The sequence below is a fragment of the Arachis stenosperma genome, chromosome 6, assembly GCF_014773155.1.
Source record: "Arachis stenosperma cultivar V10309 chromosome 6, arast.V10309.gnm1.PFL2, whole genome shotgun sequence".
Taxonomy (NCBI): Eukaryota; Viridiplantae; Streptophyta; class Magnoliopsida; order Fabales; family Fabaceae; genus Arachis; species Arachis stenosperma.
In genome coordinates this window covers 103,990,821-104,006,722 of record NC_080382.1, presented here as the reverse complement: position 1 = coordinate 104,006,722, position 15,902 = coordinate 103,990,821, and the positions used below count along the sequence as shown (strand labels likewise).

Below are 15,902 nucleotides of genomic sequence, written 5' to 3'. Positions count from 1 at the left end.
GTTTAGTGAGTATCATCGACAGGGTGCATGTTGATACATGTAATCTGTTCTTTGTTGAAGGTTTATTTCTGAATTTAGGTTATACTAGGTATAATGAAGTGTATTGGTTAGAGCCAGGGATGGATTTAGCTAATGGGTTAGGGTGCTGAGAAGGGATGCCGATGTGGTTAAGTTGTGTGATGCTGCACTGAAGATGAAAACAAGGTCCACTTGTATTTTGAGTATCCTGTTGACGCCAATTCAGAGTTATTGATGAAGTTGAGGTACCTCCTTCAGAAGATCAGCAAAATTATGACCAGGATCTCCCACAGCATGAGGAACATGGAGGACCAAATGATATAGAAGTAGAAGGAGCTCCTTCAAAAAATCAGGAAAATCATCAAGATAATCCCCCACAGTACGAGGAGCAACAATAACAGGAGGGTGAATCAATGTTGAGTAAAGGAGGGAATGATCAATCGGAGAAAGATGACATAGCTACTGATAACGTACCTATTCAAAATCAAGCTACAACAGTTGAAAATGAGGAACCCAATTTAGGAGACAACCATGAGCACATGTTGAAGGCGAAGAAGGGCAATCTCATCCTGAAAAAGCTAATGGCCGGGGAAGAAAATGCAAGAAGAAACATGGAAGGCTCCAACCATCTGGTAGAGCACAACCTGCCCCACAGAACAATGGTGACAAACATGTAGGTTAGTATATTTATTGTATATTTTTGTTGGTTAAAACATGGAATTATTCACAATTAAAACATGCAGGTTAGTACATATATCACTGTTTACAGTAACATGACATGTGGTACTTAGAGTTAATTTTTTGTAGGCCAATGACATGTGGTACTTAGGGTTTGTCTTTCTGGTGAATTGGGGAAAACGTTCTCCCCTATGAAGCACGGACACTTTGCTGAGTTACCGTGTCTGCGTGTCGGACACATTTCGGACACGACACTCACCGATACTCGTTCGACACGCGTGTCTGCTGTGTCCAAACCGTGTCTCAATAAAAAATAAAAAATTCTTCTCTAGATACACGTGGACACACCTAAATACCATCACGTGTCAGCGTGTCCGGTCTTATTCTTAATATATATTCTTAAAATAAATTTAGATATAGTATATATTATTATTTATTAAAACAAAAAATATTTTAAATACTTGATATAATTAAAAGAAAATATTAAAAATAATTTAAAAAATTAATTTATATTTTAATATCAATAAAATATTAAAATATCATTACGGTTTATCTAAAAAATACTTTATATTTTGTATGTATGCGTGTCCCCGTGTCATGTAAGATTTTAAAATTCACGTGTCGACGTGTCCCGTGTCGTGTTGTGTCCTGTGTCCGTGTCCGTGTCAGTGTCCGTGCATCATAAGTTCTCCCTCATCTCCATATAAAGGAAAAACGGGATTGAAGCCCTTAACGGATACCACGTTGAAATTTCATCTGCCACATCACCAAACCCCGTTTAACAGAGAAGGGTTCTCTTCACGGTTGGACAAATTTGTTGCTTTTTTTAAATTTTCGAGGATATAATTATCGTTAACAAATATTAGGATTATTATTGTCCGTATTTTACAAATTTGGGGGCAAAATTGGTAATTTGCTCTCTAGAAAAAATATAGATTTTTTGTAAGATTACTCGTATTTTTCTTATAAGTTTAATTTCTTGTATCTTCTGGTCTTTGCCCGAAAACAATGCATATGGACTACTCAAATACTGTAACTCCAATTACCCAAATGTAATACAAGTGTCTAACAAATATTTAAAGGTTCCATAAAGATGTATAAAATATCTTTTTATAAAGATGCTTATATATTGTTATATTATGGGATAAGTACTTTTTTCGTCCCCAAGGTCTGGGGTCGAAATCAAAATCGTCCCTAACCTTTTTTTCTTATTAAAATCATCCCCAACGTTCAAAAACGCTTTAAAATCATCCTTTTTCAAATTTTTGGACCAAAATACCCTTATCTTCATCATTCTCCTCTTCACCACCACCACACCACCACCACCACCACCACCACCACCACCACCACCACCACAACAACAACAACAGACACAAACACCACTCCCTCACCCCCATCGTCACCTCACTGCCTCCCCCTCAACCTCCCCCTCAACCACCCCCTCACCCCCTTACCTCATCCCCACCCTCACCGTAACCCCCTCACCCCACCCCTCACTGCCTCCCCCTCACCCCCACCCTCACCGTAACCCCCCCCCCCCTCACTGCCTCCCCCCTCAACCACCCCCACCCTCACCGTAACCCCCTCACTGCCTCCCCCACCCTCACCCCCACCCCCTCACTGCCTCCCCACCCTCACCGTAACCCCCTCACCCCCACCCCCTCACTGCCTCCCCCCTCAACCACCCCCACCCTCACCCCTCACTACCTTCCCCTCAACCACCCTCTCACCCCTCATCAACAACAACAAATTTCATAAATTCAGAAATTTCATCAACAGATTACAGAAGAAGAAGAAAAAGAATAAGAAGAAACAGAAGGCAGAAAGCAAAAGCAGAAAAGCAGGGGCGGCGGGTTGGGCTGGACGCAAAGGCGGCCGCGGCGACAGGCTGGACGCAGAGGCGGCGGCGGCGGGCTGGACGCAGAGGCGGGGGTGGTTGGACGCGGGGCGGCGGGCTGGACGCAGAGGTGGCGGCGGCGGGGGCTGGACGCAGGGGCGGCGGGGGCTGAGGGAGAGGGACGAAGAAATGGGTGTGGGGAGGGGGAGGGAGACAGACGAAGAAATGGGTGTTTGGGGGGGGGGGTTTTAATTTTTTTTTAAATATTATATTTAATTTTTTTAATAGTTAAGGGTAATTTGGTCCAAAAAAATAGAAAAGGACGATTTTTTAACGTTTTGTAACGTTGAGGATGATTTTAATAAAAAAAAAAGTTCAGGGACGATTTTGATTTTGACCCCAGACCTTGGGGACGAAAAAAGTACTTATCCCTTATATTATTAAACATTTTAATGAATCGATTTTTTTTATTTTTTAACTAACTAAAATTAAATCGATTTTTTTATAATAATAATAAACTTAATTATTATTAGATCCGGTCAAACCGACTAATTTACATGACTCAGACTGAACCATGATTTTTTTGGTTTTTTCACTTCCACAAAATGCCATGGTTTTACAATCTTAAACTCTCAAACTCCTCCCTCAACCTTATTATATTGAACCTCGAGCTGCTCCCTCGAGCTCTCATCCCTGTAACTGCTGTCGTATCCAAAATCCCACCCTCTCTCAGCTCCGGTGTCTTTCACTATCTCTGGTGTCGCCATCAAGCTCGGCATCGCTCTCTCGGATTGGGTCTCTCTCACGGTCTCGCGCGGCTTTCCTGCCCTCGTCGTCGCTGGCGGCAGACACAGCAGGTATCGGGATTGGTCTTCATCGCTCCTTGTCTCATCACTGTGTTGCAGTCAGTTCCACGCTTTCGTTCCACTCGCAGTCTTCTAGGCCCCCTTTTAGCCACAATTCCTCTTGGTATGTTGCAGTGTATATTATGTCAATTGTGGAGCAACATATGACACGTAAAAAAAATGCGTCAGCATTTACAAGTTTTTTAGCGAGTCCCATTTAAAATGGAAGGCCCAGAGGTATAACTCATTTGATGGTTGATATGCTGTGCTGTGTAGTAAATTTTATTTACTAGCATCTTTGTTCACAATCAGATTTTATAGAATAAATTTGAAGATTATTTTACATTTAGCTTCCAGAAAGCCAAAATTCACTTTTTTCCATAGGTGATATATGTTGGAGATCATATTTTTAGCGACCTGAGAGGTCTCTCAAAGGCAGGTCGGCGCACAGCTGCTATCGTTATTTTCAGAACCCCTGCAAGTTACAGTTACCAAAAAGATTAGTATAATTAAGTTTGACAATTACCATTTTTTGTATAGTGACTCTATTCTTGAGGAATACTTTTTGAGTTTATATATTTCTTCTTGAGCTATTGATGCATGGCATAGTAAAATTAAGAAGAATGGACATTTATATGGGGTGTTTCATTAATAATGCAGAATGAAATACGAATACAAAATGGAGATAATTACCGTTGGGGACACGTATTTTTCAGACTTGGTTACTATTGAGTATTGACTTTATTTCTTGTGTTTCAGTCTTTTTAGGATACATAACTAAGAAAAGGTAGTAATGAATAGTGTTGTCTCTTATGGTTATGACAGAAAGGTCCAAAATTGGAAACATGGATATGATTCACAGGAGAGTGCTATATAAAATTTACAATGTGAGTTTAATTGCTTTTCTTCATCTAAATCTTGAATCTCCTAACATCTTATGCTTCTATGCAGGCCAAGTTTCATACAATACAAGAATTCCTAGGTAAGTTGCATGCAATTGCGACTAATAGCATGAGAACCTCGTCTTGCAATTTACTTCTGGAAGAACTCAATGGGGAAAGACAACTGCTGTCGATCCATATTATGCAACTGTTGTTTATGGTTGATGAAAATTCATATCAACACTTTATTATTTAAATGGATTGGATGTTCCATCATTAACATGTCATTCATTTTTTCTATGGTCGCAACTCGTAGAAGGCAACTGCTGTCGATCCACGGGAACTTGCCTTCAATAATCATTGACCAAAAGTTCAGTACCAAGTCCTAGTACGATTTAAAAAAGACGATTTCACTTGTGGATTATAGCATGGGTTAACTTATAAGGGGTCTTTTGTCGTGTAGTAACTAAATCCTTGCATATTCTGACATGGTTAAGGCTTTGGGTCAGCTAATGTTTATTTACAAACTCACAGAGTCTGAAATGTTGCTGCAAATTGCAACATATATTAGTCGTGAAAAATGCGGATATGTTCAACTCTTAATCTGCTAAATCTCTTGTAAATTTTCATAAATAAAAACTTAACATCTAAGAAAAAGCTTATGAAGTTGTATCCTCATTACAGGAACTAGGAAACATCCGAAAAAATCTCATACAAAAATGCATTCTTTGTTTGATATTTTATAATGAACCATTCAATTGCACATTATTTTTTGAGCAATGCTTGTAACTCTTACGCTAACTAAAACACCCCTGGCCTGCTGATGGGAACAGAAATTTGTACATCAGAGGAAACAGGGGTGATTCGCTGCTATATAGCTAGCTTTTATGACTCTTGTATTGAGAAAAACATACAATTAAATGTAAAACATTGATAAAATTCAACAATCACTCACAAAAGGCAAAGTTTGAACATCCATGTGCATCTGATTTATTTTGAAGCCCAAAAATTGGGATGCCTTCAAGTGTTAATGTGTGAAAGTTCTTTGTGTAAACAAAGTTCCTCGTAGTCGAAAGAGATGTGTGTATATGTTGTTATCCTTACTACTCTATTTCCTTAGTTACATTGACATGAATTCCTCTTCCTTGTCCATCCTTAAGTCCCTCAACTTTGAGCCGCATGGCCAATGCCTCCCCAACAACAGCAGCTGTTTTCGCATTGCAGGACCAGCCGCACTCAAGCGACTGTTTAATGGAGTGCTCTGCCGTGGAGGAGGTTGCACAATATGACCATGGTTTCTATCCACCACATTTGCCATAATGTGTTTCAATGACATGAATGTTCTCAGCATATACCGCTTCAAAACAGTCATTCTTTAGTTATCTAATGGCAGATAGAAAATTAAACACACAAATTCGTTTAAACAAAAATGAAAGGGATAACTAAAAGCCATGCCACACACAATGAAAGGAGAAACCAATGTCTTGATTGCAAATAGGTCATTAACATTCTCGATTGCAAATTAATTATTAGTGATGATAAACATGAAGGAAACACCAGTAAGTCTGAAATTATACATAAACACACATTTATGCATAACGAAATGAAATGTCTCAAGTGCATAATAACATTGACACACTAAAATTTAAAACCATGAAGAGTAGTACAATGAGCGTGACATAGTAGGGAAAATGTATCAAACTATGGAAATCTCAAATGTGAATATAACATGTCACCTAGCTTATAAACATTACCCAAATAGGTAAACAAGGAATCAACCTTCAATCCACTTATTCAATTACATTGAAAAAACCCATGAACATATTCAAACAACAAAACTAGAGATCAAGAGATCATGGAATGATAAGAGTAAGGAACGATTAGTTTAAGTAGCAACCATGAGCTCACTACAATAATACTTCAGACAATAAACTAATTTGCAAAGCACATATTCACAAGTAGTTCAGGCATTTCATCAAACACATATTGAGCAAGTAAATAAAATGAAACTCTTACCCGTAGCCCTTCAAAAACTACTAAAACCAAGATTTTGCATCGTGTAATGGTCACTCGAATAGCTGTCGAACAACAACCCTGACTCTCTGAGCTTCATAAGCATCACTTGCACTCTGGTTTTGGTGTCCCTCATTGTGTAGATCCCACGAAGAAAACCCAATCCAATGCATGCTCTCATCAGATTTGAAACTAATGTATCGTTATCATACAAGCACAAAGCAAAAAGGTTATCCTAAGCTCCTCGTTTTCTAATAGGTTGTAAATCATCCGTGTAGAATGCTCAGGTGTTCTTGTAATTGTCTGCGCTTCAAACTTCTGATAAATATCTAGCCAAACCAACCGACTTCGGCCTTTCAAGACCTTTGCAGTTGTAACTAACGACATAGGTAATCCATCACATTTTTTGATAATCTGAGCTGACAATTCTCCAAATGCAGTGCTTTTGTCACCTATTCCTGCTATTTTATTGAACAATGTCCTTGCGTCCTTCTCATTCAAGAGTTCCAGAGGGACAACTAGTTTTGGCCTTACATCCATTTGGTTCAGCACTTGCCTCACCTCTGAGATAAGCAAAACCTTGCACCCTTTACACGAGCTCTAGTAACTCCTGCCAGCTGCTTCTTCTGCCGGCAACGACGAGCTCATGGAGGGCGTCCGAGCGCGACTGAGTCCGAGACGATGACGACTGATGATGTGGAAAGCGACGAGGACCTTGAGTGCTTGATAGGAGAGAGCTTGAGATTGAGTCAGTGAGCAAAGAGATGAGAGCTCGAGCTTTAATGACAGAAGGGAGAGGAAGGAGAGGCTAGGGGTAGATCTTTTTAATTTTTAGGTCAGCTTGATAGAATAGTGAGAGATTGTGCTTAGATTTGGGTTTGGGCTGGGAGAAGGGGTTAAGGTTAGAATTTTTTTGGGATTTAGATCCTCTAAAGTTTGAATTTCACTTTAGAGAGTAAAGTGTGATCTCTCATCATTGATTTCATAGGTGGGACCAATAATAAATATGAAAGAGAAACTATTCAAGGATAGAATATCACACTTTACTCTCTAAAGTGAAATTCAAACTTTAGAGGATCCAAATCTATTTTTTTAGGGATCTAAGTGTATTTTTAAATTATTAGAGATTTAAATGTCCATAAAATTAAAAGTCAAGGAGATATTTGTCTTTTTATCAAAAAATTTAAATATAATTCGTCTCAGATTGTATAAATCGATCGGATCAAATTAAATTTAATAATTATAATGCAAATAATTGGGTTTATTATTGTTGCTATAATAAACTGATTTTGTTCTGATTTATTAAAAAATAAATTATGAACCGGTTTAATAAAAATGTCCAATTATAATATGACGCTGAATCCATAAACTAAGGTGCCTACTCCGATACCGAATAAAAGTGTGTAAAGAATACCGAGGAAATAAAAGTAACTGCGACAGAAAGCGGCGGATGGAGCGGAGTGGCAACGGACAACGCTTTCGCCATCAACGAAATCAATATGTTTCAGAAACTCGGCCTTCAAACATTCATTAACCTCTCCACCAATTACTACCCCAGGTACTTACTTACTTAATGCTCACTGCTTCTTCTTTCTTTCGTTTCAAATATAATGTTGGTTTGACTTGGGAGATAGGGTTTATGATGACAAGGAAGAATGGTTTCGTTCAATCTTCGCGAATTCTAAGAAAGAAGACGCTTGTGAATATTCTTCAGGTCCTCAATGTGAGTGTCTAAAACAAATATCTAGGTCTATTGATTACTGTAAAAAAATCAGCATTTAAATTTGTCAAAAAAAGTTAGTAAAAAACTGTAGCAATGGAAGAGAGCTTTGCTATTAGTTAGTGGTCGAGAAATTTTAATTAAATCAATTAGTTCGGCAATCCTAATTTATACTTTTGAGTGTTTCAAACTTCCTGAGATTTTTATGGACAAGATTTATAATTTGTTGACATTTTTTTGGTAGGGACAAAAGCATGGGAGAAAAAGATGCAATGGATAAAGTAGGACACTTTATGCCAACCAAAAGGACACGGAAGATTGAGGTTCAAGGATCTCAAGACTTTTAATTAACTTGGCTATGCTTGGCAAACAAGGATGGTGTTTAGTCACCAAATCCGAATCAATGGTTACAAAGGTGTTTAAGAGTAAGTACTTCAGACACACTTTCTTCCTAAAAGCTGACATAGGGCACAATCCATCATGGACTTGGAGGAGTTTACTAGAAGGTTGAAAAATTTTAGAAAAAAAGTGTTATATGGCAAGTTGGAAGACGGTCTATGGTCAGAATTTGGGAGGATCATTGGGTTGAAAACCAGGAATTGCTATCACATATGCAAGACTAACAAATTAACCTCAATTTGATTTGGGTAGCTCAACTCATCACAAAATTTGGGAATTAGAACATTGAACTAATTAACAACAATTTTCAGCCATAAATTGCACATGACGTCATACAACTCAGATTCATTCAGGAGAAGACAGAATCAAATGGATTAAGGAGAAAAAAGGGACTTACATTGTGAAATTAGGATATGAGGTGGGGTTCCATTTCTTCCATGTCCCAATTGAAATGTTGCCAGCACATTTTCGAAATAAGCGAATTTAATAAGCACTCTGGGACCTTAAGTGCCCAGCGAAAATGAAGGTTCTGTTGTGAAAAGCTTTGCACGAAGGCCTCCTTGTTCGAAAAAAAATTAAATGCAAATATTCCAACCATAATTAGTACATGCCCCACGGTGTAACCAACAAGAAAAAATAGTCAACCATTGTGTACTTACCTGTATTCACTCAAGACAAGTTTAGAACCTAGTTCAAATCCCAGTAGCTAATCTGAACGAGGAAGACGACAATGACCTGTTTTGTAAATGGTAGAAGATGATATTTGATAGAACAAATGACGATAGTCACCAAAGGAAACGACGAAACTCGATAGCGTGCTTAACCTGGAGAATATGGACTAGCCACAATAAATGGATTTTTGACGGCAAGATTTTGACACCAGAAGAGATTTGGAAGGTAGCAGATTATTCAATTGAGGAATTTTGGCAAAAGATTTATGTGCCCTAAGTTCTCACTCACTTGTCGCTCTTTTCTATTTGAGTTTTAATTTGTAATTTGTAATTTGGGAATGTCTTCCCTCTTTTAGTTTTGACCGTCCGATTTTACATACTTGTATTTCTTTTCTTTATTCGAATGAAATGCATCTATTATCTTAAAAAAATAAATGATATGTACTATGGGTTTCATTACTTAAAAGTGTTTAAATAAAATATGATTATAGGTATGTTGCATTCCTATGTAAATTATTGCTCGTTATTTGCAAAAACTTTCTCCAATATAATAAAAATAATCATGTATTTCAACAATGCGATATTTTAAAATAGGTTACAAAAGTTTAATGTTTTGAAATTTATGTTGAATAGAACACAGTATTACTTTGAACGCTTTGTAAAACGCTACAGCACGAATATCGCGTTCCTAACAAAAAGATGTTTGTTTCATATAAAAAAACAATCTCGTTGGATAATTAATTAGGAGTGTAGTCAATTACAATCAATTAACTATTTTTTTAATTTTTCTTTTATAGAGACCATAAATTCATATTATTATTACATGTAAAACTTAATGAAAAGAAATATTCAAATTCTAAAAAAAATTATAAAACCATTTAAAAATTCTAAAATTTATTTTAAAAAATTCAAAATCATTTCAAAATTTTTAAAATCATTTTAAAAACTCCAAAATTCATTTTAAAAATTCTAAAATAATTATTTTACAAATTATTATAAAAATTCTTAATAAAAAAATATTCAAAATATACCAAAAAGAAACATCCAAACTTAACAAAAAAGAGATATCCAAAATCATTTTAAAAATTCTAAAACCTAATAAAACGAAATATCTAAAAAACATTGAAATAAAAATATCCAAAAACTAAGTAAGAAACATCTAAAATTATTAAAAAAAAAAGTCCAAAACTAAAAAAGAAGAAATATCTAAAACATAAAAAAATAGTCATTTCTGACTATAAAAGATTCGAGCGATGACAAAACTGACCACAAAAATATTAAACTAATCTTATGCCCATGAAAAAATAATTTTTTGTCAAAAATACTCATTTGTTAAAATTTTTTTAACTTTATTAAAAAAGCATGTTGAATTCCTATATTGTCTTTATCATCATCTTCAACCTCTTGAAACAACAGTAATCGAAACCACCGCTCTAGTTTTAAAATTCTAAAATTCTGAAACCCTCTTCTATCACCACCTTCACTACCAATATCACCAGCAACAACATTGAAATAATACAACATAACAAAAAGAAGTATTCTACCTTCATTAACATCACCACCAAATTATATTAACCAAAAATAGGAACTAGCCGCAGCTTGTGGAGTTTAAGCCGACTAGTTACAAACAGAAAAATATAGAGTCTTGGAATTAAAACAGCTTATACAACTTATCTCTCAAGTAAGCCTCTAAGGCCATAAAGATAAATATACAAAAGGTGAGAGAATACTACGACAAAAGTAAAACAGAATATACAAGGAAAGAACCATACTCCGCTCTGTCACCATGTCCGCAATTTCACCAACGTGAATTACTACCTGCATCTGAAAAGCAACAAAAAAGTATGGAATGAGAACCAGAGGTTCTCAGTATGGTAACAATGCCCAATATGTAAGATGTAAGTCCCCGGGACGCCAAAGGCAATCCTAGAACTTCACATCGCATACGGATATTCAAGCTTAAACGAAATAAATAAATAAAGAACTTAAACTATAAACCATAAACAGGGTTATCTAAACTTAGGGGGATTCTAACTAATACTAACCACACTGCTGTATCCCACAGCCTCCACCAACCTAACCTCCATGCGATTCCGTCGCCACCACCTACCTGACTTTCTCATCACCAGACAAACACAATTAATGCAAGCAAGGAATACACAGGTAGTAATCATATATAACAAGTAATTCAAGAAGCAAATAGGCATATTATATAATTAGGCAAACTCAAGTAATCAAAGCAAACAAACATATACAAGATGCATATGATGAATGTCTATCCTATTGGCTCGTGATATCACTTGTCGGTCCGTAAATACCAACTGACACATCCTCCCGGATGCAGCCTTTTCTGCCATGCCAGAGATATAGTGCCCTGCACACTCATGCAGCAGCGAATCTGCTACGTCAGAGATATAGTGCCCTGAACACTCATGTAGTAGGGAGTCTACTATGCCAGAGATATAGGCCCCGCACACTTCCTGCAACAGAGAAGGAACCAACCACAATAAATCATGCAGCAGAACAATCTGCCACGACGGGGATATAGGCCCCGCACACTCTCAACATTCAACAAGGCATGGGACAGAAACATCTGCCACGCTGGAGATATAGGCTCCATACACTCTCAACAACATGTACTTATGCAGCAGAGAAATCTGCTACGCCATGGATATAGGCCCTGCACACTCTCAACAACCATTCGTCATGCAGCAGAATAATCTACTACGCCGGAGATATAGGCTCTGCACACTCCCATATATTCCAATCATTTCCTTATCATTCCTTTCCAAGTTCTCAACTCATCACAACCATCATCAAATTATAATTTCCATTCCGAACTCATCAGTTCATCAGTTTCTCAATTCGTTGTCAATACTCACCAAGTTTACTACTCTTCCTTCTTCCTCAACCAAACTCATCATCAATACACCAGAAACCTAAACCTCCGTTTGCTAACTTTTAAAGTAAACCTAAATTAAATCTCCTAGGACCTTTTCCAAGTTCTGATCCCCGAAAACAAGCCCAAAAGTCTGAAATAGGTGTCACAGAAGTTTACAAGCTTGTTGGAAAGGTGAAATAGTTGAAAACAAGGTTTAAATTTGAGAAATAGGGTGTGTGCGTACGCACAGGGGTGTGCGTGCGTACGCCCAAAGAGATTTTCAAAATATGTGCGTAGGCATAGGGGTGTGCGTACGCACAGGTACCAAATTTTGCAATTCTATTCGCTCGTACAAGGCGTGCTAGCGCCCCAACAGACTGACCTTCCCAACGTGTGCGTGCGCATAGGGCTGTGCGTGCGCACAGGTTGTAAATCCTCATTGAGTATGTGCGCGCACAAGCTGTGCTAGCGCTCAAAACAGGAAGCCTTCCCCTGCGTGTGCGTGCGCATAGGTTTAAAATTTCGCAGGGTTGTGCGTGCGCACATACCAGAAATCACAAAATTCTGCAACTTTGCAGAATTTCAGATTTGGACACCAATCTTTGAATGATCATAACTTTCTCTACAAAAATCCAAATTCTACAAACTTTATATCAATTTAAAGAGTTTTCAATTTATTTTAATTCTAAAAAAAGTTCAACAAATTTTGAAAACTGAGGCCTAAGTTACGATCCATCAAAGTTCACCAAAAATCTATTTTTACCCAAAAACCTCAAAACCTCAATTTTAGCCAACTCTCTATCCAAACCCAAGTCGATCACATTTAAAACTCCAATTCCCATCCAAACTCACCCTTTTTGTCACCTTCCACTATTCATACCAAACTTTTCACCCATCACATTATTATCAACTTCAAACATCAATTATATAACACTAAAATCAATCCTCCACTAGCACTCTCATCAATCATAATTCATTCAATACCAAACATCAAAATCAATCTCATTTCATCTCAATTTCAATCTCTCACACCATCTTTACCAATTTTCAACATCATGATTCATCAACATATTTCAAAAATCATAAATTCATCATAATCTATATCATTTATCAACAACCTCAACACTCACCTTTAATTTACGAACAACATCAATATTCATCATCAATTATCAACCATATCAACAAACCCTCATCAACAACAATAAATCACACATTCATCATCAACCTTCATAAATCATTAAATACCAACAATCATCATCAAACTTATATATTCCTCATACCAAAACTCTATATCATCATCACCATCATACAAGTTATCCCCAAACATCAAAATCATATACAATTAAATATACACTTAAAATATTCAATCCTATCTTAAGGTCAACTAGTCTAAGTGTCCAGAAACGTTACATATTACATAAAGAAAATTAAAACCATACCTTGGCCGATTCTCATTATGCACAAACCACCACTTTGAGTCCAAACAAGCTTCCAAGACTCACCAACTATCAAGCCATACACATAACACACCAAGAATCAACACCATGGCTAACCACAACATCAAACCACAAGAGTTTGAAGAGACTTACCTTACCCAACGTGATTAGGGGTAAAATTCAATAATTACCCGCTACTAGAGATCACCTAAACAACCAAAACTACAAAATCTACTCAAAAACCAAACCCAAAAATGTAGAAACTCTAGGGCTGGAAACTAGAGCACGAGTTGAGAGGTCTTACCAACATAACCTAGATATAAATGAAGATCTCATCAAGAGCTTCGCGTGGCCGCAAATAGCTCGTCAATCAGAGGTCCGTAGGTCAAGTTATGGCTCCTGAAAGGTGGATATGAATAATGCTCCCATGGTTTCTCTTCTCTCTTCTCTCATAACCGAACTCCCTCTCTCTCTCTCTCTCTCTTTAATGAAAATGAGCTGAAAGCTCATTAAAGGATGCATATATAAGTTGGGTTTGGGCCCAAAACTTGGGCCCGATCTAACCCTTTAGCGGTTTTAGCCCGTTTAGCCTACTTTGGGCCAAAACCTTTAAGATTAGTGTCCGATTTTCAATTATAAATTATTTTTATCCTTTCAAAACAATAAATCAATCTTCAAAATATTATTTTCTAAAATACACGGTACTATACAAACTAGAGCCGGTATTGCCAGCTTAAGTGCCAGTACCCATTTTTTACAAAACTTTTCGAAAAGGATACATTTTTCCAACTCAGAAAAATTCACTGAAATCAAATTTCACCTTTAAATTTTGAAATTAAAACTTCTAAATTTTGAAGATCTACTCCGGGCAGTAAAAATTATTTTATTAAAATGATTTTTCGTGAAAAATTCCGGTTCTTACAGGTCATGCTGAGATGATGATGCTGGTGAGAAGGAGTAAATTTGGTGGCGACAAGGCTAGTGGCGATGAAGCTGGCCATGAAAAGAATGGCAGCCATGATCTGGGGAGTTAGAGGTGGCCAAAAACAGTGTCACTTGAAGCTAAGCTTGCTGTTGTGATTGAGTGAGAGAGTCTAAGCGACGCGAGAGTATCGACTAGAGACTAAGGAGGATGAGGGAGGTCATTCAGGTGATTGAGGGAGATTGAGAGGTGGGAGGAGGGGGAGAGAGGTTGATTCTAGTTCTGAAAGGGATTAGGTTGAAGAGGCTGGGATGAAGTAAAAGGGAATAATTTGAAAACTTTAAAAAATTTTAATGGAGTCAACTTAAAATTTTAATGAATGGGTATTTTTGACAAAAAAATTAATCTTTTATGGGTACAAGATTAGTTTAATTTTTTCGTAGTCAGTTTTGTTAGCACTTGAATCTTTTATGGTAAAAAAATGACTATTTCTCGAAAAAGAAACAAACAAAACTAACGAGAAAGAAACACTCAAAACTAGTAAAAAAATCATCCAAAACCAAAAAGAAAAAGAAGAAGAAGAAAAGCGACGTGGTCAAAGCATGACATTTGGGTGTGCCAGGGTACGACGTCCTTCTTCCTCACTGGCCGTTCAATCGTGAGCCGCGGTGGGGGTGTGGCAATAGCAACGACATGCGGTGACCCTCAGCGGTTGAACGTTCGTGCATGCGTTCACAAAGGCAGGGCGTTGCGTTCGCGGAAGAAAGGCATTGCATACGTGCGTGAGGTGGTGGAGGGAGGGCGTTGCGTCCATGCGTACGGCGCACTACATGAAACAGTGTAATTATCGACGATAAAAATCGACGGTTAAGTTTGCCGTCTATATTTTTCGACGGCTTGTCGTCGATAAAATGAAAAAGGAATGATTAAAAATAAAATATTAAAAACGACGACAATGTCTTCTATTATTTTGATAATTTTTAACCCCCTTACTACTATCGTCATATTACCGACGAAACAGATCGACGGACGGGTTGTCGATTTTAATAATTAAAATATCGACAGCTTTTGTCGTCGATAAATTTAGACAGCAGAGATCTCTTTTTTAAGTTGTGCGGACAGTATAGATTTATTATATAAAATAGACAGATAGAGCGTTGATTTTTATTTTAACTAAAATCGACAATATAGCCGTCGATTTTTATCAACAAAAAACTACTCCCGCGTCCCTGCTCGCTTCACTCATCTTCCCAAAATTTAACCCCAAATCTTCATATCTAGAGTGATGCTTCTTCTTCTCCTCCAACGCCCGAGAGTAGAGACCAGAATGGAGTCACGGTCTCGGAGAGAGGCAGAAAGCAGAGCTTCTTCTTCTCTAACTATTGAGAAAGCTCACCGTCCTCCGCCTGAGAGTAGAGCTGATTCTTCTTCTTTTTCTCCTCCTCTACTGAGCCCGCCGCCGCGCCATCCTCTTCATGTAAATTCCTCTCTCTCTCTCACTCTATCACATCGTAAGTTCTTCTTCTCCTCCTCCCGCCACCGCCTGAGACCAGAAGAAGGAGCAGGGAACCACTATGTTGAGCTCCAAGAAGAAGCTCGAG

General features: G+C 37.5%; 1 long non-coding RNA gene across 3 annotated transcripts; it reads right to left on the bottom strand.

Annotated features, from left to right (window-relative positions):
- Window positions 1-4,984: 4,984 nt before the first annotated feature.
- On the bottom strand, window positions 4,985-9,388 carry LOC130935363 (uncharacterized). Of its 3 annotated transcripts, none has more exons than XR_009067861.1 (3): window positions 9,051-9,388; window positions 6,276-8,950; window positions 4,985-5,616 (listed from the first exon to the last, which is right to left on the bottom strand). It is a non-coding gene; the product is annotated as an uncharacterized LOC130935363 (long non-coding RNA). The 3 variants fall into 3 exon arrangements; XR_009067859.1 differs by having other exon boundaries at window positions 5,031-5,616; window positions 8,789-8,950; window positions 9,051-9,381; XR_009067860.1 differs by having other exon boundaries at window positions 5,061-8,032; window positions 8,789-8,950; window positions 9,051-9,384.
- Between the last annotated feature and the right edge of the window lie 6,514 nt (window positions 9,389-15,902).